General features: G+C 42.5%; 1 protein-coding gene across 1 annotated transcript in view; it reads left to right on the top strand.

Annotated features, from left to right (window-relative positions):
- CSMD3 (CUB and Sushi multiple domains 3) overlaps nt 1-25,952 on the top strand; it is a 909,686-nt gene that overhangs the window by 100,766 nt on the left and 782,968 nt on the right. The gene's annotated exons all lie outside the window — the stretch shown is intronic.

Consider the following 25,952-nt stretch of genomic DNA (forward strand, 5'->3'; position numbering starts at 1 on the left):
TATGGGAAGGTGAAGTTCTATTTAAACTTCAGAATATTATACACGTACCAATATCTCATTCGCTACCTTTCCTCTTTGGTCAACATAAACAGAGATAAATGATGTAAGATAACTAGGTTTGAAAAACAAAATATGATTTTGTGATACTCTTTTGGGAGATAGTTTTGCTAGTTGTAGCTATCTATATCTGACTTCCAGCGATTGTGATGCCGATTGCAGCCTGTTGGAAATGTTGCTCACATTTCGTGATAATGCATTAAATTTGTATCGCGGTAATTCTGAATCCAGTAAGTTAAGGATAGATACATCTGTACATTACAGTTTGCACTTTGTTTGCCTAGATAGCTAGTTAGCTTAGTATCATTTAAGTGGTGAATGCCTATCAGAATTGCTTGCATGATAGCCCAGAAAATTTTGTGGCGATAACAACTCAATTGATCCCAAGAAAGTCTGCATATTAAAATTGGTGCTATAATAATTACAATTATTATAATATATAATTCAGTATTAGGCCTTAGTCACACGGGCGTTTTTTGCCGCGATTTGCGGATCGCATGACGGATGCGCATCCGCAAATCGCGTGACCGGGGCCGAAAAATCGCCCGAAAAAACTGCTCCTAGCCGCGTTTCAATAGAAACGGGCCGGAGCTGTCCAGCGCATTGAATTCAATGGAGCCGGCAATACAGCCGGCTCCATTGAAAGCAATGCACTGCGGGCGATCGCGGGATGAATTGTCGGGAAGGGCTTAAATATATAAGCCCTTCCCTGCAATTCATCCAGAAATGTGTAAAAATAAAAAAAATATATATACTCACCTTGTCCCGGCAGACGGAGTTCAGCGCGGCCGGCCTGCAGTGGGTGTGAGTGGGTGTGAGTGAGAGCTGCCCCTGATTGGCTCAGCACTGAGCCAATCAGAGACAGCTCTCACTCACACCCATTCATGAATTCAGCTGTGGCAGAGAAGAATGATTTGTCTTCTATATGTTCTCTATGGGGTCGGCGCTGCAGCCGCCAGCCCCATTGAGCGCATATAGAGAAGAGAACAGGAATCACAGATCGCAGATAGGTGCGATCTGCAATTTCTATTTTATAATTTATCGGACGAGCGCATAAAAAGCGCTCATGTGTCCGATACCATTGCAAAGCAATGGTTTTAAAAATCGCCGGACGCATGCGCATGCGCAAATCGCGCGAAAAAACGTCTGTTTGACTAAGGCCTTATACTGATAATGAAACTTATACGGCAACATTTCAGTGTCTTTATAATGTATATAACATTCTAACTTTCCCTTACACAGAAAGTTAACTGAATCTAGCTAACATTATATTGCAGACTTAGAGCTCATTCAGACGAGCGCTGTTTTTGCACTGTTAGCAGAGAGAAAAGATTGCTGCTACCGTGTTTCCCAAAAATTAAGACACTGTTTTATATGCTGGAGAACTAGCTGCCTATTTCAAAGAAAAAATCGACCACATTCGAAAAGCAATCTCTGAAAGCTGCATGGTTAGCCCTGACCCCAGTTTCATCAGCACTGCACCCAGCACCTACTCACTATCTACGCTAGAACCAACGACCGAGGAAGAAGTCTCCAGGCTCCTTTCCGCTGCCCGCCCCACCACCTGCGCTAGCGACCCTCTCCCCTCTCACCTCCTCCGCTCCCTTTCCCCAGCTCTCATTACTCACCTTACCACAATCTGCAACCTCTCCCTAACCTCTGGCACTTTTCCCTCCTCATTCAAACACTCCATTATATCCCCTCTGCTTAAAAAACCAACCCTGGACCCGACTAATGCTGCCAACTACCGACCCGTCTCAAACCTCCCCTTTATCTCCAAATTACTGGAACGCCTGGTCTACTCCCGCCTTACTCGCTTTCTCTCTGACAACTCGCTCCTCGACCCCCTCCAGTCTGGTTTCCGCTCTCTACACTCGACCGAAACTGCCCTTACGAAAGTAACAAATGACCTGATGACTGCAAAGTCGAGAGGTGATTACTCCCTACTAATCCTCCTTGACCTGTCTTGCATTTGACACTGTCGACCATAATCTCCTTCTCACTATGCTCCGCTCTATTGGTCTAAAGGATACTGCTCTCTCCTGGTTCTCTTCCTACCTCTCTGACCGCTCTTTCAGTATTTCCTTTGCTGGTTCTATCTCTGCTCCACTTCCTCTCGCTGTCGGGGTACCCCAGGGCTCGGTCCTGGGTCCCCTTCTTTTCTCTATCTATACTGCCCCAATTGGACAAACCATCCACAGATTTGGCCTCCAATACCATCTCTACGCTGATGACACCCAACTATACACCTCCTCTCGTGAGATCTCTGGACCATTCCTCCAAAATATCACCGACTGTCTGTCCGCTGTCTCTAACACTATGTCCTCCCTTTTTCTCAAACTAAACCTCTCTAAAACTGACCTCCTTGTCTTTCCACCTTCTAACCGACCTCCCCTCAACATCTCCATTCCAGTGTCTGGCACCATCATAACCCCCAGACGGCATGCCCGATGCCTTGGGGTCACACTGGACTCTGACCTCTCCTTTGCCCCCCATATCCAATCTCTGGCCCAAACATGCCACATGCACCTCAGAAATATTGCTAAAATACGTCCGTTCCTAACCACGGACACGCTAAAGACGCTCGTGGTTGCGCTCATCCACTCCCGGCTTGACTACTGAAACTCGCTACTCATAGGCCTCCCCCGCACTTGACTCGCTCCACTCCAATCCATACTAAATGCAGCAGCTAGACTCATTTTTCTATCCAGTCGTTATTCAGACGCCTCTGCATTATGCCAGTCGCTGCATTGGCTGCCCATCCACTCCAGAACTAAATTTAAACTCCTCTACCTCACTCACAAAGCTCTGCATGGCGCTGCGCCACCATACATCGCCTCCCTACTGTCAGTATACCACCCAGTGCGCTCACTCCGATCGGCTAACACACTCAGACTAAACACCCCTGTAATACGAACCTCTCATGCTCGCATACAGGACTTCACCAGAGCAGCACCCATCCTCTGGAACGCTCTACCCCAAGGCATCCGGACAATTCCCGATGCACGAAATTTCAGACGTGCCTTAAAAACGCACCTCTTCAGGGAAGCATACCAAATCTCCTGACCTAGTCCCTCGCCCCTCCCTATGGTGCTCCACCCTGTTTTGCCTTCTGATAAATGATCTGTACATAAAATTTCCTATTGCCTGTGTTCCCCAACCCCTGCACCTCCTGTACCACCCTCAACCCATTTGTGTCTAACCCAATGTATCTCACATTGTAATTGTTGCAGTTGTTGCATTGTTTTGCATTTATCCATGCCTGAAAGCGCTGTGGAATAAGTTGGCGCTATACAAATAAAGATTATTATTATTATTATATTATTTTTTGCCCCAAAAAGGGCACAGTGTATTTTTTTTTTGGGGGGGGGGCCTTATACTCACCTGGTCTGCGGTGTCCCGATGCTTCCGGATGGTCTTCGGCGGTGGTGCTGCGGTAATCTTCATTCTCCTCGTCTCACAGCTGAGCTTCTGCTGGTGACGGGGCTTTGAATACCCCACCTCCAGCAAAGCGAGTGCTGTGATTGGCTAATCGAGCACCAGCAGACAATCACAACTGGCGCTCGATGAGCCAATCTCAGCCACTGAGTGATGTCATTCACTTCCTTCAGACAAGGAGGACGACGTGTACCGCAGTGCTGCTGGAGACCATTGGGATGCAACGGACCAGGTGAGTATTGATTTTTTTTTGGGGGGGGGGGCAGTTTAGCTAGGTCCTATTTTTGGGGAAGGCCGTACAATTCAAGCCTCCCCCGAAAGCCAGATAGTTCCTACTTATTAATTAATTTGGGGGAAACACGGTATTGTGCTGAAAATATTGCATGAATGGACTACTTCAAGCTATGTGAAGTAGCCCGTTCCCACGATCCGAGGTGCATGCTTTCCAGGCTCCCACACAGCAAAGATAAGACATGTCAAGTATCCTGTCTTTTATTAGGAGCGCTGATTAATTTTCTTATGTGCACGTTTCCATAGGAACCTATTGGTTTCAATACCGTAGAAGCGCGTTTCGTGCCCTGCTAACAGTGTGACAACAGCGCTCGTCTGAACAAGCTGTTACGTAAAAGTTCAGTTCATTAGAAATGCCGGGATCTGGATGTTGTAGCCATAATGGAAAATTTTTAAAAAATGACTGGATTTCACCCACTTAAACTGGTATTAGACTCTTGAAGTAATGTTTATTGTATGTGAAATGGTGGGCACATGAACCAACAGACATGAGGTCCTTTACAAGTTAAGTACTATTTTGTTCCTGCTTCAGTGAGTACAGAGATTCAGAACATTTACAGACAGAAAAGATACCAGGCACAGGAGTGAAAAGACATTTTTTTTGCAACATCTTTCACTAGATTGTGAGATATATGATTGCGTAAACTGATGGTTTATGGATTTTTTAAATTACAATAGATATACTTTAATTGTCCACAAAGAACAACGAAAGGTTTAACATAAGACATACAAAATTTAGAAAATTTGCTGTTGTGCATTACATGATGATTTATGATTTTTTTCTTATTATAATAGATGTACTTCAGTTGTCTGCTGGGAACAATGAGAGGTTCGACATAGGACTATTATAAACAATTTAAGAAATCCAGGGTAGAAAAAGGAGCAATATTAACATCTTCAGTTCTTTTAAAGTGACTTTCTGGCCTGGATAAACAAAGATGGCCAGATGGCGTCTCTGACTACCAGATGCACTCTGTGCAGGCATTGGTCATTTAAGACACTATACGCTGCTCTGATTGGCCAGCACTGATCATATGGACAGCACTGCTTGATCAAAGCATGTGTAGTATCTTAGACTAATAATGATGCATACTAATGCACAGTGTGCATCAAGTAGTCAGAGAAGCTGGTGCAGACCATTTTGTTTGTCCAGTCCCAAGGGGTTGCTTTAGGCTTCGTAATATTTCTTTATATCTTTCAAGCGTAGCTAACTGTGATTTTTTTGTCAGACTATTGTCTATGTATTTTAGTCTCTCAGCAAGTAACATACTTTGGTCAGTTTGATCTGAGGATTTAGTGTAGGCTGCATCACATGGCATATTACCAGTAACATTATGCTATTTAAAGAAGGAATTATATCAATGCTTTCTAAGTGGATCTTTCCTGGTGGTGAATCATGCAGGTGAAGTACTCTATTTTGATATACACAGCTCTCAATCCCTTGAGTACTACAGGCACACTCTATGTTAGAACAAGAAATATTTATGAGTCTGGTTTTATAGATTCTCATGCTCAGAATTTACAATAGGAAATGAGAACATAAAACAAACCCATTTTGTGAGTGCATTGTTAGCGACAGACTATAGACATTGTTCATGGTACAAGAGTCAGTGCACAATATTTGATATGGTTAAATGAGATATGCAATTCAATTTATTAACTATTTCCATAATTAAAACAATTAATTAGTTAATTATAATATACCTATATTTTGATATATCATAAATGTTTTCAAACAGTATTTAAAGCTAAAAAAATACATATGTCCATCCAGTTCAGACACTAAATTCAATATATAGGACCAAGAGTACATCTGTTATAGAGAACTGTAACTATTAATAAGATCCAGTGGCTCTCTATTTCTCTATTCTTCCCTATAAGAGCCTTGATGTGACTCTCATAGGAAGGAATAAACAAATGTCACTTTTTGGAAACAAAAGACAGCAGGACATACAGCTAATCACGGTGCAAGTCATGTGAGATGATGGGAGACTGGAGCAGAGACAGAATCTCAGTAACACAGTGATTGCAATGTATGTCAACTGCTAATAAGTTCCCTTTAACTATTTAAGGCTTTATTCCCATTAGCGTATCTCAGCCGTATCTCAATGCATCAGCGTATCACAATGCATCAGATCACATGGCCGTATTCCTGAGATGTAAAAGCACCCAGCCGGCCAATGTAGCGCCGACGTTTTTACATCAGGCCCAAGAGATAGTCCTGGAACTATCTTTTGGGCCGGAATATGTCGGCCACTGCATGGGCTCCTATGGGAGCCCATGACAGCGGCTGGAGGTGGGAGGGAATTAAGCAGCGTGCCTGCTAAGCTCTCTCCCTCTGCTCTCCTCCCTGCTAGTTCTTTGCAATGGGAGGGGGCATGGGTGGAGGTAAACACCACCCCAGTCCCGCCTCCTCCCATTGCTAGCTGTGGACAAGGTGCGGGACAGGGGCAGAGGTAGATCCCGCCCCCTCCCTGCTCCTTCTCCACAGCCAGCAATGGGAGGAGGCGGGAAGGGGTGGCGCTTAGCTCCAACCTTCACCCCTCCTATTGCAAAGAGCAAGCAGGGAGGAGAGCAGAGGTGAGCCTGCAAGGGACAGGGAGGGGAAATTGGTGACGGCATGATAACCTCCGCGTATATGCATCAGGGCCCATGCCATGTAAACGGGCACACAAACGGTAGATTTGTGCACCCATTCATGAGCTTCTATGCCCCAGATGGTAGCATATATCAGCCAGCCGTGAAAACCCTGGACAATATATGCTCTTGGGAAACAGCTCTTACCCTGCAGAAATGATGAAAAGTTTCCCCAGAGTGGCCTTTCAATTTTAACTCATTATCCACATTATCTGACAACTTTTTTTTGTATTGCTTTTTATTCTAATTATACTTCATTACTAATGACAGACAGACAGACAGATAGATAGATGTCAACTGAATAATTGCTTATTGTAGCCTTTGCTTCATTTGGCTTGCATTTTATTGACAAGAGATGCTTGGATAAGCTGTAGTTTCCAAGTTTTTGTTTTTTGTTAATCTGCAACTCCAAACATTTAAAAGCTATTTCCACGTAGAACATTTATCACAGGTTTGATGAAGTATGATAGATGAAAACCCTGCTGATGGGACTCCACTGATAACTACAATGCAATTGGCTGTCTCGCTTAGTATCATAGACTTTGAATGGAGTAGCAGTGAGTAAACTCGGCAACTTTTCCATTCCAACTTCCCCTACCCTTTCAATTGCAGAGACTGAGTACACCTTTTTTATTAAATGGCCAAAGTTTCAGTGATGTGGCCCACAGTTATCAAACGTCCTGTAGATAGTTCTTTCCACTAAGGACATTTATCAGCTATTTAGTGGAATGACTCCAGAGAGGGAACAGTTGTATTTGAGTGGGGAAAAAAACACAATTACTTTAGTTAGCTGAGATACCGTACACTAAAAGCTGACAGATTTTTGTATACTGTACAGCTACAGGCTGCCAGCATTATATCTGCCATTCTTCCAGCTACACAATTGCTGGCACCTGGCTCATGACACCATTTAGTTTGCTATATTTTATTTCTTAGCATTACACAACTGTTTTGGCAGAAGTGGTAAATAATCCGGTTACATTTTATTAAGGTTGCAGATTTCACAGGCCATTGGTCAGTTTTTCAATTTCTCTGCAATCTCCTTTATTCAAATTTGCTATTCTGTGAAAACTACACAGTAACTCCTGTCACTGCTGCCAATCTGCATAACTATGATGCATTGCTTTAGCTACAGGCAGACTATGAAATCTTCTGGGCTTTCCTATCATACAGCTTGTTCTTTCCAGCAGAATATGGAACATATACAATTCATGTTTTTGTTTTCTACTTCACAGTAATAAATCTTGCACAAAGCCCAGACTGTTTACAGCAGTGATAATGTTGTAATAAAGACAAATCTAAAATTAATACATAATACAACAGAGTGTTAAATCAATTTTCTGCATTTTAAGGAAGAAGAATAGTGTAAATTTATAAAATATTTTAGGCAAATATACATTAACAATATAGCTTTCAGGTTGTTTTTAAATATCTGCTGCACTTTTTGCAACACACATGAAGAAGTCAGAAAATATTTAGACAGGTGCCAAAAAGAATATAAATTGATGCTCCTGGGCCCTAATGCAAAATCTATGCCCAGGCCTATATCTTCCATGTGTCACTGGTGTTTTCTTATGTGGAAGATATACCTTTGGGCATACTCAGGCTCTAGTGGAAACAATATCTTTACATTCCCTATTGCTAAGCCACTGAAGCCAAATATCACTCATTTATGAATGTTTACTGACACATTTCTACTTACACAAGTGTTTAAAAGGGTGCATTCAGACGAGCGTGGTTTACATGCTGCTACAGCAATGTGTAAACCACACTTCTATTAGGTTGCTATAGAAGCGCTCACATAAAGCTTTTTTACCAGTGCAGAATTTGCGAGTGCAGACTAGCCTGTCAGCTCCATGCTGAGGTGTTGTCCATGGTGCTGAACACAGACACCTATGGGAGCCGCACCAGCACTGTGCTCACAGCACAGACATGTGAACGGGCTGCACCATGAAGCAGCATGTACATCACTCTCATCTGAATGCACCCTATATCTGTATGTTTATGCTGTTGATTATCTTATGATGGTACTATTTCTGGAACTAACACTACCTACTCTAACAGTCTTGACTATTTCATAATTATGCTCATTATCCCAAATTCAGTAAGGCAGCACAGAAAATATTACATTTGTATTACTTAGAACTATGTATTCATTTTCTTATGCATTAAATTGACCTTAACACATATTTTGGTGACTCATGGTAGTAACAGATACATTATAAAGTGATGTGACTCCTCTGCTACTTCTATCATCAAAACTCAGACATATTGTAGCATAAGTACTGTAGGCTGATTGCATGGAGCAGGCACTGTTTCTTAACCCCTTAGTAACCAAGCCCGTTTTCACCTTAATGACCAGGCCAAATTTTGGAAATCTGTTACTTTAACATAAAATAACTCCGTAGAGGTTTTGCATATCCAAGTGATATTGACATTGTTTTTTCGCCACATATTGTACTTCATTTAGGTGTCAAAAATAGACTGATAGAATTTGTGTATATAATTATTAAAGCGCCAAAATTGGGAAAATTTCAAAAAGATTATAATTTTTTCACATTTTCAACTGCAATATCTCAGAAATGTGCAAACTTACTGGAAAATTTTTTAACGAGATATATATTTCCAGCTGCTTATGCTATTCTGGATGCACATTGGAAAAACTTCAGTGTTTTTTTAACCATTTAGGAGATGTACAAATTTAACACTGATTATTAACATTTTGAGGAACATTTTGTTTTCCTACACCAAGCCAAGATTGCAAAGGCTCATAGGTGTCAGAATAATAGATAACCCCACAAATGACACCATTTTAAAAAAATACACATTTGAATGTATTCACAGAGGGGTGTTGAGAGTATCTTGACTCCACAATTTATTTTGAGCAATTAATGCAATTTAGAGGAGAAAAAGTTAAATTTCATATTTTTGCAAATATGTCATTTAAAAGGCAGATTTTTTTTCTGTAGTGCACATGATAATGAGGATTTGCACCAAATATGGATAGGCCTGTTTGTCCTATGTTCAGAAACATATCCATTGTGGCCTTAATCTTGTGTATCTATGCACAATGGGCCCAAACTAAAAGGAGCAGTCGGTGGCTTTCAGAACAGAAATTTTGCTTGAAGGTGTTTTAGGCCCTATTCAGAAGCTGTGGTGAGGTCTGCGGATAAATCTGGGGCCCTTAAGTATGTAATTTCATCTTCCCTCATGGATATGATCCAATGGGTTGAGATGAAACAATTTTTTTTTTTTTTACTTTACATGATCGCTGTTATCCATTGGATAACAGTGATCATGTGACCGGGAACTGCATACAATGGCTCCCGGTGATATCTCACTGCTCTGGGCTACACATGGAGCCAGAGAGATTTTAAATTTCCCAGGCCGCGCGCACTTTTACTTTTAATTGAGTTTCATATTATCGCCGACATTTGGTCAATGCCAGCGATCACGTTACTGGGGGTTGGAGAGGTCCCGCGGCTCGAAATGACCACTCCAGGTTGTCGGCTACCTCTGGGAGCTGGCAGCATGGAGCTGTCATGTCCAGAGCTTGCAGGGTTTTAATTCCCGCAGGGAGCATGTTTTTACGTCCCTGTGGATTAAGGCCCAGCAAGCCAGGACGTAAAAACCCTGTGGGGTGGACACTGAGGTTAAATCAGTCACATATAAAAGAAAGCTGTCCTCAGAATATAACAAAATAAAATGATAATTTCAGTTTTAAAAAAAGTTCAAGCTTTCACACTAAACTACTGGAACACACAATAGATATTTGGTATTTCCTAAAGTTTGTTCTCAGCTTTGATGTGCAAACTGGCATTTAGTCAGCAGAGTAGTCACATTATTTTTAGGCGTTGTTTAGACGAGCACTTTTTTCATACAGAATAGCTGCGCAAAAAGATTGTGGCTATACTGATCTAAAGATCGCATGAATGGGTAATTCCTGCTACTTGAAGTAGCCTGTTCACATAATCCATGGTGTAAGGTGCGTTCTTTCCAGCTCCTACAGGAGCCTATGAAAAGCATGCAGCAAAGATAGGACAGGTCCTATATTTGCACGCACCCCGGAGCTAGAGGCACGCATAGCACTCGCATGTCCTCTCTTTAGCAGGTGCGAGCGTTTTGCATGTATAAATTTCATTCATCTGAACAGTTTTATAGGAAACCATTGGTTCTATTTAGATGCATTTTTTTGCGTGTCTATCAAGCACAAAAACAGCGCTCGTGTGAATGAGGCCTTGGGGCAGAGAAGATAATGATAGCTCTGTTGTACCCCTGTATGCCTAGATGGGGAAATATGGCCGAACTAATATTCATTGACTCTACTTGGTCAGTGGATGAGGGGCAGTGCTCTTTCTCTTTATAAAGATTGTTGAAATTATTGACAGGAGAGAATTGGCAACTTGAAATGGCCCTGGGGGGAAAAAATGTAAAAGTACCCTTATGTTATAGATAGGTCCAAATAACTAGTAGAGGAGAGTAACATAAGTACTACCTGATGCTGGATCTGTGCTTTAAGATGCACCAACTCAGCTTGTTATCACACCAAAAAGAAAGCAGAAGAGATGTTTAAATTAGAAGAGATGCCACATGCTCCTGATAATGACACAGCCATTAGCACCATCTCCATGCTATGCAGCTGCACTGCCTTCTTTAGCATAAGAACCCACTGAAGCCTACCTGTGGATGTTACCTGGGCCCCTTGAGCCAGTGAGAGGGTGAAAACTGTAGCAAGTGATTCATCTTGCATCAACCCTAACTCATCTTCAGTGAGCCCACGGGAGGGGAGTGAGTACAGCATCTGCCCAGGTGTTGACAACAGCCCGGCCTGAACAAACTGACCCATGACCTGACCAGCCTATGAGGATTTTTCCCTATAGCTGTAATTTAGAAAATTTGGTCCTCATTAAAAAGTGAGTGAAATCATATGGGCTAAATTAGCTTCTGCCTCATTATTTATTTTTTTTTTTGCCTTCCTCTGGATCAACAAGGCTGAACTGAATGGACATTATCTTCTTTCGGCCTAACATATTATGTTAATATGCTACTATATCCTAGAAATATGATATAATTTACTTTACTGGAAAAACACCATTAAATATGGCTTTAAGCATATTCATGTTTCACACTCTACAGTTAACTTTGGAATAAATTTTGGTCTACAAATCACATGGTTAAATTAAAACAGGAGCTTATATGGAACATTCAGTATTTAGACATTCTAGTAAAGGTTTTCTACAAATGATGTCACACGTGAATGGACAACTATTATATTCACTGGTCATGTTCAGTCTTTATCAATAACCCAACAGGCAGTACTATATTTAGAAGCATTTCAGATTAAGAAACCACATTTTAACCTAAACTGAAATAAATTTTGCAGTCAGATTCCAGGTAAGAGCGAGCATGAAAATGATATATGCGCCTTTTCATACCCCACATTAATTCATGCTGTTAGAAAATTGGAAATAGAATTATACTCCATGATAATTCAGTCAAATGATTTCCTTCTGCTATTATGACATTAATAGTCTCTTCCAATGGGAAGACGGGTTCTACATACTCCATAGCCCCCTATTTCTCTAGTGTTTTAGTTTTTTTTAATGTAACCTTAGGCATACAATGATACTATCCATTCAGTGTTACATTTATTATTAAGTACAAACTATTTAATGGCTACTATCTTTTATACAAAACTTAACTTTTTATGCTTGTATTTTTATTGTATGAGATGGGAATGTTAATTACTGTCAGACAGGCAGATGTGAAACCACCTTGTCACACATCAGTTTGACTTAGAGGTATTTGAGGAGACAACACCAATTTTCACCCTTGACCCCTAAAAGCAGGATTTGGTCTTTAGTGCAGTGATCCCAAGCCATTACTTGTTGGGATCATTAAACTACACTGAGGCATAGTTCTCAATGATGCATATATTCTTAATTGGTTAAGAATGATGTTGAGAAGGTGGAACTTTTAAATTCCTATTTTGTATCTGTTTTCTCTCAGAAAGTAGATGTAGCTTCAACTAATCTTCCCTGTGGGTGATAAAAGAATGCAGGCTATCTATAAGAAGAGAGATGGTGAAGGAACGCTTAGCTTACTTAAATTAATTCAAGTCTCAAGGTCCAGATGAATTACATTCTAAAGAAAGCAGCAGAGGTAATTGTTGAACCACTCACCATAATCTTTGAAAATTCCTGGAGAACAGGAGAAGTCCCAAAAGTTTGGAAAGGGGCAAATGTTGTCCCTATCTTTTAAAAAGGGAAGGTGGATCCAGGAAACTACAGACCTGTGAGCCTGAGTTCTATACCAGGAAAGATCTTTGAACAAATTAAACAGCATGCATGCAAGTACTTGGATAAAAATGGAGTAATTAACCAGAGCCAGCATGGGTTTGTAACAAACAAGCCATGCCAGACGAATCTAATGTCCTTCTATGACAGAATCACTTACTGGGTTGTTCAGGGTAATGCAGTGGATACAGCATATTTTGACTTTAGTAAGGCATTTGACAAAGTATCTCATACCATATTTATTGAAAAAATGACCAAATATGGGATTGACAAGGTAACTGTTAGGTGGATTCACAACTGGCTGAGTGATCGTACTCAAAGAGTGGTCATAAATGGCTACACATCCAAGTGGAAGAATGTATTAAGTAAGATACCACAAGGCTCTGTCCTGCGGCCAGTATTCAACATTTTTATAAATGATCTAGAGGGAAGGGAATTGATGGGAAAGTGACACAAAGCTAGGAGGGATAGCCAACACTGGGGAAGAGAGAGAGTATATTTAAAAAGATCTAGAAAAGCTTAAACAGTGGGTGGCGACTAACGGAATGGTATTTAACAAGGAGAAATGCAAAGTCCTACATCTGGGCAAGAAAAATCAAAAAGCACATACAGAATGGAAGGAATTGGGGTAAGAAGCAACACATGTGAAAAAGACTTGGATATACTAATAGATCATAGACTGAACATGAGTCAACAATGTGATGCAGCAGCCAAAAAGGCAAACACAATTCTGGGATGTATTAAGAGAAGCATAGAATCTAGATCATGTGAGGTCATTATCCCCCTCTACTCTTTCTTAGTCAGACCTCATCTGGAATACTGCATCTGGGCACCCCACTTTAAAAAAAGACATAGACAAACTGGAACAATTTCAGAGAAGAGTTACCAAGATGGTGAGCCGTCTGCAAATCATGTCCTATGAGGAAGAGTTAAAGGATCTGGGAATGTTTAGCTTTCAAAAAAGACAGCTGAGAGGGCAGCTTAATAACTGTCTACAAATATCTGAAGGGCTGTCACAGTGCAGAGGGATCAGCCCTATTCTAATTTGCACAAGGATGAAACTGAAATGGAGGAGACACAAATTAGATATTAGAAAAAAACTTTCTGACAGTGGGGGTAATCAATGAGTGCAACAGGTTACCATGGGGGTGGTGAGTTCTCCTTCAATGGAAGTGTTCAAACAAATGCTGGACAAATATCTTACTGGGATGATTTAGTGATCCTGCACTGAGCAGGGGGTTGGACCAAATGACCCTGGAGGTCCCTCCCAACTCTACCATCCTATGATTCTATGAGAGAAATGCTTTGGGCATTTCTTTGACTGGGCATCTTTTTGACTACCTTCTGTGTGAATGGAGCCCAAGCACAATTTTACTAACTATGTGTTGTTTTGCAGCACTTGACGCATTTGGGCTATTAGTGCTGTGTCTTTCTTAAACGTGGTTTAGGTGATACATGGACATATATCTGTGTTTTGTAACCCTATGCACCACCATGTATGATTGGCGCTTTGAGACAGGAGACTATATGAGCATAGTGGTAGCTAATAGGAGTTTATTTTGGGCATTCTTTGATTAGAATTGACCTACATGAACCTCCATGTTATATCTGTGCGCTGCCCTTGCTCTTTGGGGTCCGGTTTCGACCAATCTCATTTATTATATTTTCTTCACTTACCCTATTGAGGTTACTGTATATCTAGACCTCTGATATTTTTTTCTTTTTTCCTCCTTTGTGAGGGTAGTTTTGTGCCACAAAAAATTCTTATAGACTCTCCTTCTATCCCTAGAGGTCGGTACTTAGTTTGTATATAGAAAAGCAGTAAAGAATCTTCTGGTGTTTCCTATTTTTAAATGCATTTGAACATTCACATATAAAGATTTTATCATAATTTGACAATTGACAGTGCTATGATATATTTACTTAGAAACATGTTCATATTTTATCACTATAGCTGAATATTTTTTTTTAGTAATTAACATGTTGACAGATTTATACAACTATGCATTGAAACATTACATTTTTTCATAAAAATAATTTCTGTAGACTTGTCAATATACAGATTTAGCAAGCTCAAAACAATCTGTCAAGGTGCGGTATGCTGGTAATAGTGTAGCATACAATGGCAATTCAATGCAACGTGTTGTTTATACACTTACCACTTCACTAGGTGCAAACTTGCTGTAAGTGAGTTGTGTCCGAGAGGGTCGAGCACCACTCAAATTGCACAGCACATGGACATTTGTCCATGTGCTATTCGATATACACGGGCAATGCACATTAAGATGCACTGGCATGTCCTATTTCTTATTTGGAAAATGGACAGGAATAGGACATGCCATGAGATTTTTCATATGGCCTACATGTCCACATGAAAAAAATTCATGTGCATAGCTTCATGGGGCCATATGTGAGCATACAGCCCCAAAAACAGTGGTATGCCAGAGGGTTTAGAATGACACATTACTCTAAGGGCTCAGTCAAATGGGCGTTTTTCACGTGATTTGCGCATGCGCATGCGTCCGGCAATTTTATAAAACCATTGCTTTGCAATGGTATCGGACACATGAGCGCTTTTAATGCGCTCGTCCAATAAATTATAGAAAAGAAATCGCACATCGCACCTATCTGCTATCTGCGATTCCTGTTCTCTTCTCTATATGCACTCAATGGGGCCAGCGGCAGCAGCGCCGACCATATTGAGAACATATAGTAGACAAATCATTCTCCTCTGCCACAGCTGCAACAGCTGTGGCAGAGAAGAATGATGTTTGCCCATTGAATTCAATGGAGCCGGCAATACAGCCGGCTCCATTGAAAGCAATGGACTGCCGGCAATCGCACAATGAATTTTCGGGAAGGGCTTAAAAATATAAGCCCTTGCCGGAAATTCATCCAGAAATGTGTAAAAACAAACAAAAAAAAATATACTCACCTGGTCCCGGCAGACGGAGTTCAGCCGCGCTGGCCGGCAGTTCTCCTGAACTGCTCTGAGTAGTATTCAGCAGCCGGGGATTTAAAATCCCCGCCTGCTGAATGAGCTGCCTCTGATTGGTCACAGCCTCACCAATCAGAGGCAGCTCTCACTTACCCATTCATGAATTCATGAATGGGTGAGTGAGTGCTGCCTCTGATTGGCTCAGCGCAGGGACCAATCAGGGGCAGCTCTCAGCTGTCATTCAGCTGAGAGCCCCGGTCACGCGATTTGCGGATGCGCATCCGTCATGCGATCTGCAAATCGCGGGAAAAAACGCCCGTTTGACTAAGGCCTAATACAGTAGAACACTAGTTGTTTGTTAAGTGTTTGTTACATGTGTATCATATAGAAAAGTATAATAACAGTTCTGATTAATAACATTGCTGCAAACAAAGATAGATAGTATATTTGCCATTGTTTATCACCTCCTATGTAAATTGTTATCAGGTTCACATCCTTGCAAGCCATGAGCTCAGTACAAGAGTATAATTTACACTGCTTAGCATGACTATAAAGGAAAAAAAAATCATCTTTCAAGTCCTTGATACACTTTTTGAGTCAATTTAATTCAAAAATGAAAGTTACTTAGAAATATTTTATCTGCACATGTTTGTGAACAAATCTTTGTAACATTGCAAATTTTCATTTTATGATAAAATCTGTTTCTCCTCGCTTTTTAAAAGTTGAATAAAGGAGATGCCATGAATATGTTTTTTGAAAAATTTGCTTATAGGGAGAGACCTGTCAATCAAGCTAAGCTGTGAAGGGGGAAGGCAGAAAGGAGCAGACACTTTCCTCATGCAGGGCTTGTTTTCAAACTTTGTTTTCTTTGAAACATTGCAGAGATTCCAAGTAAACATAATTCTTTGTAATATGATAGTCTGTTGGTATTTCATGTTGCCATTGGTTCAGGTAGCATAATGCTAATGACAGGTTCCATAAACAAAAAAACAACAACAACACATATCCGCTTTTGTTATCCTCTTCAAATATAAATGCCCAACCAAAAAAAAATATCTGAAAATAAAACTATCATAATGTTGTATATTTAGCAAAGTGAAAAAGTGAAACAGCCTGATGAAATAGAGAATGCTTAGATGAAGCATGAAAAACTGTATTGACTGCACACGATCACAGTAGCGTAGTTATTATGGCTAAATCATTATTATAATTGATATAACATGTTATTTTAAATAAACCTGAATTAAGTAATAATGAAAAAACTAGAACTTGAATGACACATATACATATTGCTCGAAGCACTTGGATGTGGGAAAAAAGTTAGAAGGAAAGTGAATGAATAAGTAAAAAAATATATTACTGCATATGAGATAGGAAAATAGTGTTAGTGCAATACTTTAGAGCAGTGTTCCCCAACTCCAGTCCTCAGGGACCGCCAACAGGTCATGTTTTCAGGATTTCCTCAGTATTGCACAGGTGATTTATTTATTGTCGGTGCCTCCGACATTGCCACAGGTGTTCTTACTATAGGATATCCTGAAAATATGACCTGTTGGGGGTCCCTGAGGACTGGAGTTGAGAAACACTGGTTTAGAGGATCTACAATGTATGAACCTGATGCTTACATGTATTGGAGTTTAAGGTCCTTGTCTTTAACCCCTTCCCGCTCCAGGGCTTAGGTTTACGTCCTGGGAGCGGGGTACTTCCCGCAACAGGGCGTAAACTTATGTCCTGACGATAGCGCAAGATCACATATGATCTCGCGCTATCCTGCAGCAGGAGCTGGCTGTCAGTCACAGCCGGCGTCCCGCTGCAACAGCGGGGGGGGGGGGGGGCATCAGAGATGCACCCCCTGCTGTTATCCCATTCCCTGCTGCGATCTAAGTAGATCGCGGCAGGGAAAGAGTTCACAGAGGGAGCGCGCTCCCTCTTTGTCTTCAGCTGGCTCCCACGATGTTATCGCAAGAGCCCGGCCTGTCGCCATGGCAACAGGACGCTAGGCACTGGCGTCCTATAGTGCCAATGCCTATGATCGCTGTATAAGCGATAAGCAGTACAGTGGTCAAAGTCCCTCAGGGGAACACAAGTGGTGTGAAAAAAAAAGATTTAAAAAATGAATCTAAAAAAATGTAAAAAAAAAGTTTAAAAAACCCTTTTTTTATGCTTTTTCTCATATTAGCATAAAAAAAGGTTAAAAAAATTAAAACCCCACATATTTGGTATTGTCGCGTCTGTAACAATGCGTACAATAAGCTGCACATGCTTTTGAGTGTGCACGGAAAAAAGCATTAAAAAAACTGAGCCGTATGTACCCCAAAATGGTACCAATAAAAACTACAGCTTGTCTCGCAAATAATAAGCCATCACAGAGCTCTGTACATAAAAAAGTTAAAAAGTTACAGGACTTTGAATGCAGCGATTTAGAAAAAAAATTTGCAAAAAAGGGTTTCTATTGCAGAAAAGGGGAAAAAAACCCAAAAATGTAGGAATTTTGGTATCGTTGTAACCGTACCGACCTGCAGAAAAAATAAATTCTCATTTATGCTGCATGATTAACGCTGTAAAAAAAAAAAAGAAAATCTGTCAGAATTGATGCGTTTTCTCTCCCTGCTATCATAAAAAAAATAAAAGTTTTACAATATAGTCAAATGTACCCAAAAGTTGCACCGATAAAAACTACAGTTCGCCACGCAAAAAACAACCCCTTATACGGCCGCGTCAACGGAAAAATAAAAAAGTTATGACTTTTGATAAACGGAGAAGAAAATCCGCCAAAAATCATTGCGTCCTTAAGCCCAAAATAGGCCGTGTCATTAAGGGGTTAATACATGCAATCTAAGACTGTAAAGTTTGAAATGCGTGTGTTTTTTTACATTATTTTATTGATGAACTACCCTACATATCATAAAGTGATGCCAATAATGATAGAATTGTATTTGGAAGTGCTGGAATTTTCTGAGTTTAAAGGGGTTGTCTGAGTTTTACAATTGAAATGCAAACAGGCTCTCCATGGGTTAAAACAACAAATCAGCCTATACTCATTCTCCCTGCTCTCTGCATCTCCTGCCCCACTGTTGGGTCCTCCATGCCCAGGGTTTGTTTATAGGCTTTTGGAGTCAACTACAAAGCTCAGCGATTGAGCGCTAAGCTCTGTTATTTTATGCTCTGCAAACAGGCTGCTGCAGCCTGTAAGCATGACACCAAGAGGGAGATCCAGAGCAGTGCTATGAGAGACAGCGGGGAGCTGGGAGAGGTCAATTAAAGCAGATTTGTTGTTTTAACCCATGGAGAGCCTGGTTATATGACACTTGTATAATTTGAACAACCAATTTAAGGTCTAAAAAGTGGTCATTTTGAAGTTGCATACTGTGTATCTTTAGGAGTGTTTAAAAATTAATGCAACCAATATTCATGTTGGTGGTTGGTATGATTGACGGCTAATATTGTAATATATAATTTGAGATAACATCACATACAAATAATTTTTGTCTTAGCAATAAACCTTTTACTTTAATTCTATTAATATAATGTTCACCATATGATCCTCACCATTCAAGCTCCGTGAAGTCACCCGTTCACACGATCCGAGGTGCGGAATGCATGTTTTCAAGGCTCCCATAGACGTCTATGGAAAACATGCAGAAAAGATAGGACAGATCCTATCTTTGATGCACCTCGGAGCCGACATGCGACTTTGCATTCGCATGTCCTATTTGTGTTAGATGTACTGATTTAGCACGTCTAGCTATATTCCATGTAGTTGCAGACTGCTTAATTCCCAATGCATAGTTTTAACCCCTCTAAGCGTGAGATAAACAGTTATGTCACATGTTGCATGGCAGCATATGAAGAGGACTCAAGAGCTGAGCTTACTCCATAAGCAGCAGGTAGTGGTTGTATTCCAAGTTGACACACATCTGCTCAGGCTGGAATTGGAGTAAACACCTTAGATGCTGCAGTCAATAGAAACCATAGCTTAAAAGAAGTTAGCCAAAAGAAAGACCTTCCCTGCCCCCCCCCCCCCCAATGATGGGGTGCCAAGCAGTTGTCATGAAAATCCATGGTCTAACAATGTCATCAGGCTAGCTTACAATCTATGGTGAAATATGGTTCACATATTGGTGTACAATAGTCTAGTTATCTTTTAAATAAGATGAATAGCATATATAAAACAGCATGAGCCCGCCAGCAGCCGACATCTGTGGTTGTACATATATGAAGTACTATAGGGTGTAAGGGCTGTGGATGTTACAGTGAGATGAATGGGGAGGGGGGAAGTTCTGAAAGGAATGTAGAAGAGGGTTAAATGGAAAGAACTTAGATTAGAGAATCTCCTCTTGTGAACAAAAAGCAACGTAAAAAAATGTAATCAAATTTTAAAAATACATTTCAATCCCACTTTTCTCATTTTTTATATAAAAAAGAATGTTCACAATGAAAAAAAACATAATTGGTATATACATATATGTAAAAGGCAAGCTATTGATACATCATGTTTTTATGCCACATAATAAATGCTGTAGAAAAATATCCACAATGCAAGAATTACTATTTGTTGGGTGATCTCAGCTTCCCAAAGGAATTGAATAAAAAGTGATTTAAAAACTCACATGTACCCTAAATTAGTGCAAAAAAAACTACAGCTGACCCACAAATACAATCCCATACAGCTTCATCTATGAAAAAAAATAAAAAAGTTGTAAGTCATAAGGTGCATTTTATTGGTGCGCACAAAACCGCACACCCACGTACGTGCACAAACACGCATGAATTCAGGTCCATGCAGCATTGCTTTCAATGGGGCTGCCCTTGCTGGCAGCTCCATTGAAAGCAATGGCCTGCCAGCAACCCCTGCAGTGATTTTCAGGGAAGGGCTTAAATTCAATGAATAGCCAAACACTGCCTGTGAGTGCTGTGACCAATCATAGGCTACACTCAGCTGTCATTCACTGAATGGTTGAGAGCTGCCTGTGATTGGCTGAGTGCTCAGCCAATCAGATACAGCTCTTTCAGCAGGCAGTGATTTTACATCCCTGGCTGCTGAAAGAGTCTCAGAGCAGTACAGGGAGAAGGCAGGCTGAATGTGCCTGAGCCCCGGCAGCTGAGGAGAGGTGAGTGTATATATATATATTTTATTTTTAACACTTTTCAGGGAGGGGCTTATATTAAACCCCCTCCCCCAAAATCCCTGCCGGGCTTGCCAGCAGCCCATTGCTTTCAATGGGACTACAGAAGTCCGTTGAAAGCAATGGGAAAACATTGTGATTCTCTGCTGTAGCAGGGGATTCTTTACTCCCTGCAGGGAGTCCCCTTGGCACTAAACACTGTGAAAGTGCTGGCATAGTGTTCAGTAACAAGGGGACTCCCCACTCAGGAATATTGACACGCACCCTGGACCTATGGTGCACGCATGGTCTATGTTTTGCAGCTACGTATATTTTCACGTCTGTTAAACACGGATATGTGAATACACTGTAGGAAAGCAATGGTTTTAATATACGCGTGGTTTTGTGCGTGCAATTGTACGCACATAAACACGCTCTTCTGAACCCAACCTTAGCATATGCTCACATTCAATGTCATTCATTGAATGGCCGAGAGCTGCCTGTGATTGGCTGAGCACCTCAGCCAATCAGAAGCAGCTCTTTCAGCAGCCAGAGATTTTAATTCCCCGCCTGCTGAAAGAACTTCAGTGGAGACAGGATGCGGCTGAGCCCCGGCAGCTGAAGAAAGGGGAGTATGGTTCTTTTTTTTGTTTTGTTTTTTTACCCGTTTGGCTTGTTTTTCAGCAAAGGGTTTTTATTTAAACCCCTTCCCTCAAAAACAATTCCCTCAAAGACAGCTGTACTAGGGAATTTTTTATTCCCCGCAGGATGAAGAATTCCTTTGCTGCATCTGTCTCATCTGTGACAGGTGCAGAAGGGAATTCTTTATTTCCACCGGGGATAAAGAAAACATCTGCCGCAGGGGACATGGCAGCGGCGGACAGGTAAGTATATATATATATATTTTTTTATTTTTATACTAAAAGGGATTATTTTCAGGGAAGAGCTTTTATTTAAAGCTCTTCCCTGAAAATCCATTTAGGGGTGCTGGCAGACCATTGCCTTCAATGTAGCTGCCAGCAGCAGCCGTGTCTCCATTTAAGGCAATGCATGCATTCCCTATGGTGCACACATGTCCTATCTTTACAGGCTCCATTGAAGGCAACGCATGCATTCCCTATAGTGCACACCTGTAAAGCACAGACATGGGAACACACCATGGGGAATGCAGTGGCTGTAATAGATGCGTGTTTTTGTGTACGCATATGCACGCACATAAACACGCTTGTGTGAAGGCACCCTAACAGAATAAAGTTAACATGTCACTTTACTGCACAGTGAACACCATAAAAAACCACTCCCACCCCCCACCCCCTCAAAAAAAATGGTGCCCTTGTTTTTTTTACCCCAATTTTACCCCACAAAAAATGTAGAATGCAATTTAATACGTTATAGGATATTTTATCTGGTTCAATTTAAAAACACAGCTCATCTTATGAAAAGCAAGCCCTACTAGAAACAATAAAAAAGTTATTGCTTTTGAAAGGCCTCATACAGAAATATCATCTTACCATTTAGCATAACTCTAGAGGTGGTTTGAGTACTGAAGAATAAATTATGTTTTGGTTTTATGAGTCTTGATGTTTGCATATAGCTTTTCAAATTACTGTGTTAGTATAATTATACTACTGTGATATCTCTTGCAGTTACTAGCAGTGTTTTGCAGTTCATAAATGGAAACCACTTAAATGACATTTGAAGAATCATGCTTCATCTAAGTGGTCTCTATTGTATCAAATTATTTCACTTTGACTTCATTTATGTAGTTTGCTATATACAACTATTATTTTTTTAGATTGTTTTTTTTCCCCGTTTTTTAAATTGGGTATTTATCTCTAGAAGAGGTCCAACACGGTTTGAATTTTTTTTGAACGACAACTAATTTTTGAATTAGTGGATATTCGTTTTGGATACTGTACATTATCACATTTTTTAAAATTACATTTTATGTTAATATTGTTTGGATACATAATGATTTGTGCTTGAGCTGCAAACTGAATCAGCCTCAAATGAAAGTAGTGACCTACTCTTTGGCTTATAGCATTAGAAATTAACAGTAGCTAGTACAGATGAGCAAACGTACTCGTCCGAGCTTGATACTCGTTCGAGTATTAGCGCGTTCGAGATGCTCGTTACTCGAGACGAGTACCACGCGATGTTCGAGTTACTTTCACTTTCATCTCTGAGACGTTAGCGCGCTTTTCTGGCCAATAGAAAGACAGGGAAGGCATTACAACTTCCCCCTGCGACATTCAAGTGTGCAGTAGTGTGGAGGCTGCTTTTTGCAGTGTTGCACTTTTTTTTTTTTTTTTGTATATCGGCCGTGCAGAGCATTGCGTCCTGCAGTAATTTTACATTGTCCAGGGCCAGTAGTGGTGAGGCAGGGACAGAAGACATATTTAGTGTATATAGGCAGTGGGCCTTTCCAAAAACATTTGGGGAAAAAAATCTATTTGGGCTGCCTGTGACCGTCCTCAGTGTACTGGGTCTCTGCTGGGGGTAGTTGTCCTAATTCATACGCAGCCAGCTAAGTGTTACAGCAGGCTTGCGCAAAATTCTTTCCTGCCTCTGCTGTGCATTCCGTAAGCGAAGTCAGCCTCCAACCACAGGCCAATAAGCGGCACATTTAATTACAGCGTTCTGTTTCTGCACTACTGGTAATACAGCATGCTGAGGGGTAGGGGTAGGCCTAGAGGACGTGGACGCGGGCGAGGACGTGGAGGCCCAAGTCAGGGTGTGGGCACAGGCCGAGCCAGTGCGGTGGCCAGGGGTAGAGGCAGGGCCAGACCGAATAATCCACCAACTGTTTCCCAAAGCGCCCCCTTGCGCCATGCCACCCTGCAGAGGCCAAGGTGCTTTAAGGTGGGGCAGTTTTTCACAGAGACGCCTGACGACCGACGAAGAGTGGTGTGCAATATTTGTCGCGCCAAGATCAGCTGGGGAACCACCACCACCAGCATGTGCAGGCATATGATGGCCAAGCACCCCACAAGGTGGGACGAAGGCCGTTCACCGCCTCCGGTTTGCACCACTGCCTCTCCCCCTGTGCCCCAACCTGCCACTGAGATCCAACCCCCCTCTGAGGACACAGGCACGAGTGCCTACTGGCCTGCACCCACACCCTCACCTCCGCTGTCCTTGGCCCCATCCAGCAATGTCTCTCAGCGCAGCGTCCAGACGTCGCTAGCGCAACTGTTTGAGCGCAAGTGCAAGTATGCGGCCACGCACCCGCACACTCAAGCGTTAAACGTGCACATAGCCAAATTGATCAGCCTGGAGATGCTGCCGTATAGGCTTGTGGAAATGGAGGCTTTCAAAAGCATGATGGCGGCGGCGGCCCCGCGCTACTCGGTTCCCAGTCACCACTACTTTTCCCGATGTGCCGTCCCAGCCCTGCACGACCACGTCTCACGCAACATTGTACGCGCCCTCACCAACGCGGTTACTGCCAAGGTCCACTTAACAACGAACACGTAGACAAGCACAGGCGGGCAGGGCCACTATATCTCCCTGACGGCACATTGGGTGAATTTAGTGGAGGCTGGGACAGAGTCAGAGCCTGGGACCGCTCACGTCCTACCCACCCCCAGAATTGCGGGCCCCAGCTCGGTGGTGGTATCTGCGGCGGTGTATGCTTCCTCCACTAAACCACCCTCCTCCTCCTCCTCCAACGCAACCTCTGTCTCGCAATCAAGATGTGTCAGCAGCACGTCGCCAGCAGTCGGTGTCGCGCGGCGTGGCAGCACAGCGGTGGGCTAGCGTCAGCAGGCCGTGCTGAAACTACTCAGCTTAGGAGAGAAGAGGCACATGGCCCACGAACTGCTGCAGGGTCTGACACAGCAGACCGACCGCTGGCTTTCGCCGCTGAGCCTCCAACCGGGCATGGTCGTGTGTGACAACGGCCGTAACCTGGTGGCGGCTCTGCAGCTCGGCAGCCTCACGCACGTGCCATGCCTGGCCCATGTCTTTAATTTGGTGGTTCAGCGCTTTCTGAAAAGCTACCCACACTTGTCATACCTGCTCGGAAAGGTGCGCCGGGTCAGCGCACATTTCTGCAAGTCCAAGACGGACGCTGCCACCCTGCGGACCCTGCAAAATCGGTTTAATCTGCCAGTGCACCGACTGCTGTGCGACGTTCCCACATGGTGGAACTCTACGCTCCACATGTTGGCCAGGCTCTATGAGCAGCGTAGAGCTATAGTGGAATACCAACTCCAACATGGGCGGCGTAGTGGGAGTCAGCCTCCTCAATTCTTTACAGAAAAGTGGGCCTGGTTGGCAGCCATCTGCTAGGTCCTTGGAAACTTTGAGGAGTCTACCCAGATGGTGAGCAGGGATGCTGCAATCATTAGCGTCACCATTCCTCTGCTATGCCTCTTGAGAAGTTCCCTGCAAAGCATAAAGGCAGACACTTTGCGCTTGGAAACGGTGGCTGGGGAAGACAGTATGTCGCTGGATAGTCAGAGCACCCTTATGTCTATATTTCAGCGCGTTGAGGAGGAGGGGGAGGAGCATGAGGAGGAGGGGGAAGAGACAGCTTGGCCCATTGCTGAGGGTACCCATGCTGCTTGCCTGTCATCCTTTCAGCGTGTATGGCCGGAGGAGGAGGAGGATCCTGAAAGTGATCTTCCTAGTGAGGACAGCCATGTGTTGCGTACAGGTACCCTGGCACACATGGCTGACTTCATGTTAGGATGCCTTTCTCGAGACCCTCGCGTTACACGCATTCTGGCCACTACGGATTACTGGGTGTACACACTGCTCGACCCACGGTATAAGGAGAACCTTTCCACTCTCATACCCGAAGAGGAAAGGGGTTCGAGAGTGATGCTATACCACAGGACCCTGGCGGACAAACTGATGGTAACATTCCCATCCGACAGCGCTAGTGGCAGAAGGTGCAGTTCCGAGGGCCAGGTAGCAGGGGAGGCGCAGAGATCAGGCAGCATGTACAGTGCAGGCAGGGGAACATTCTCCAAGGCCTTTGCCAGCTTTATGGCTCCCCAGCAAGACTGTGTCACCGCTCCCCAGTCAAGGCTGAGTTGGTGGGAGCACTGTAAAAGGATGGTGAGGGAGTACATAGCTGATCGCACGACCGTCCTCGGTCACGCCTCTGCCCCCTACAACTACTGGGTGTCAAAGCTGGACACGTGGCCTGAACTCGCGCTGTATGCCCTGGAGGTGCTTGCT

This window comes from Eleutherodactylus coqui, chromosome 9 (genome assembly GCF_035609145.1).
Source record: "Eleutherodactylus coqui strain aEleCoq1 chromosome 9, aEleCoq1.hap1, whole genome shotgun sequence".
In the NCBI taxonomy this organism is placed as follows: Eukaryota; Metazoa; Chordata; class Amphibia; order Anura; family Eleutherodactylidae; genus Eleutherodactylus; species Eleutherodactylus coqui.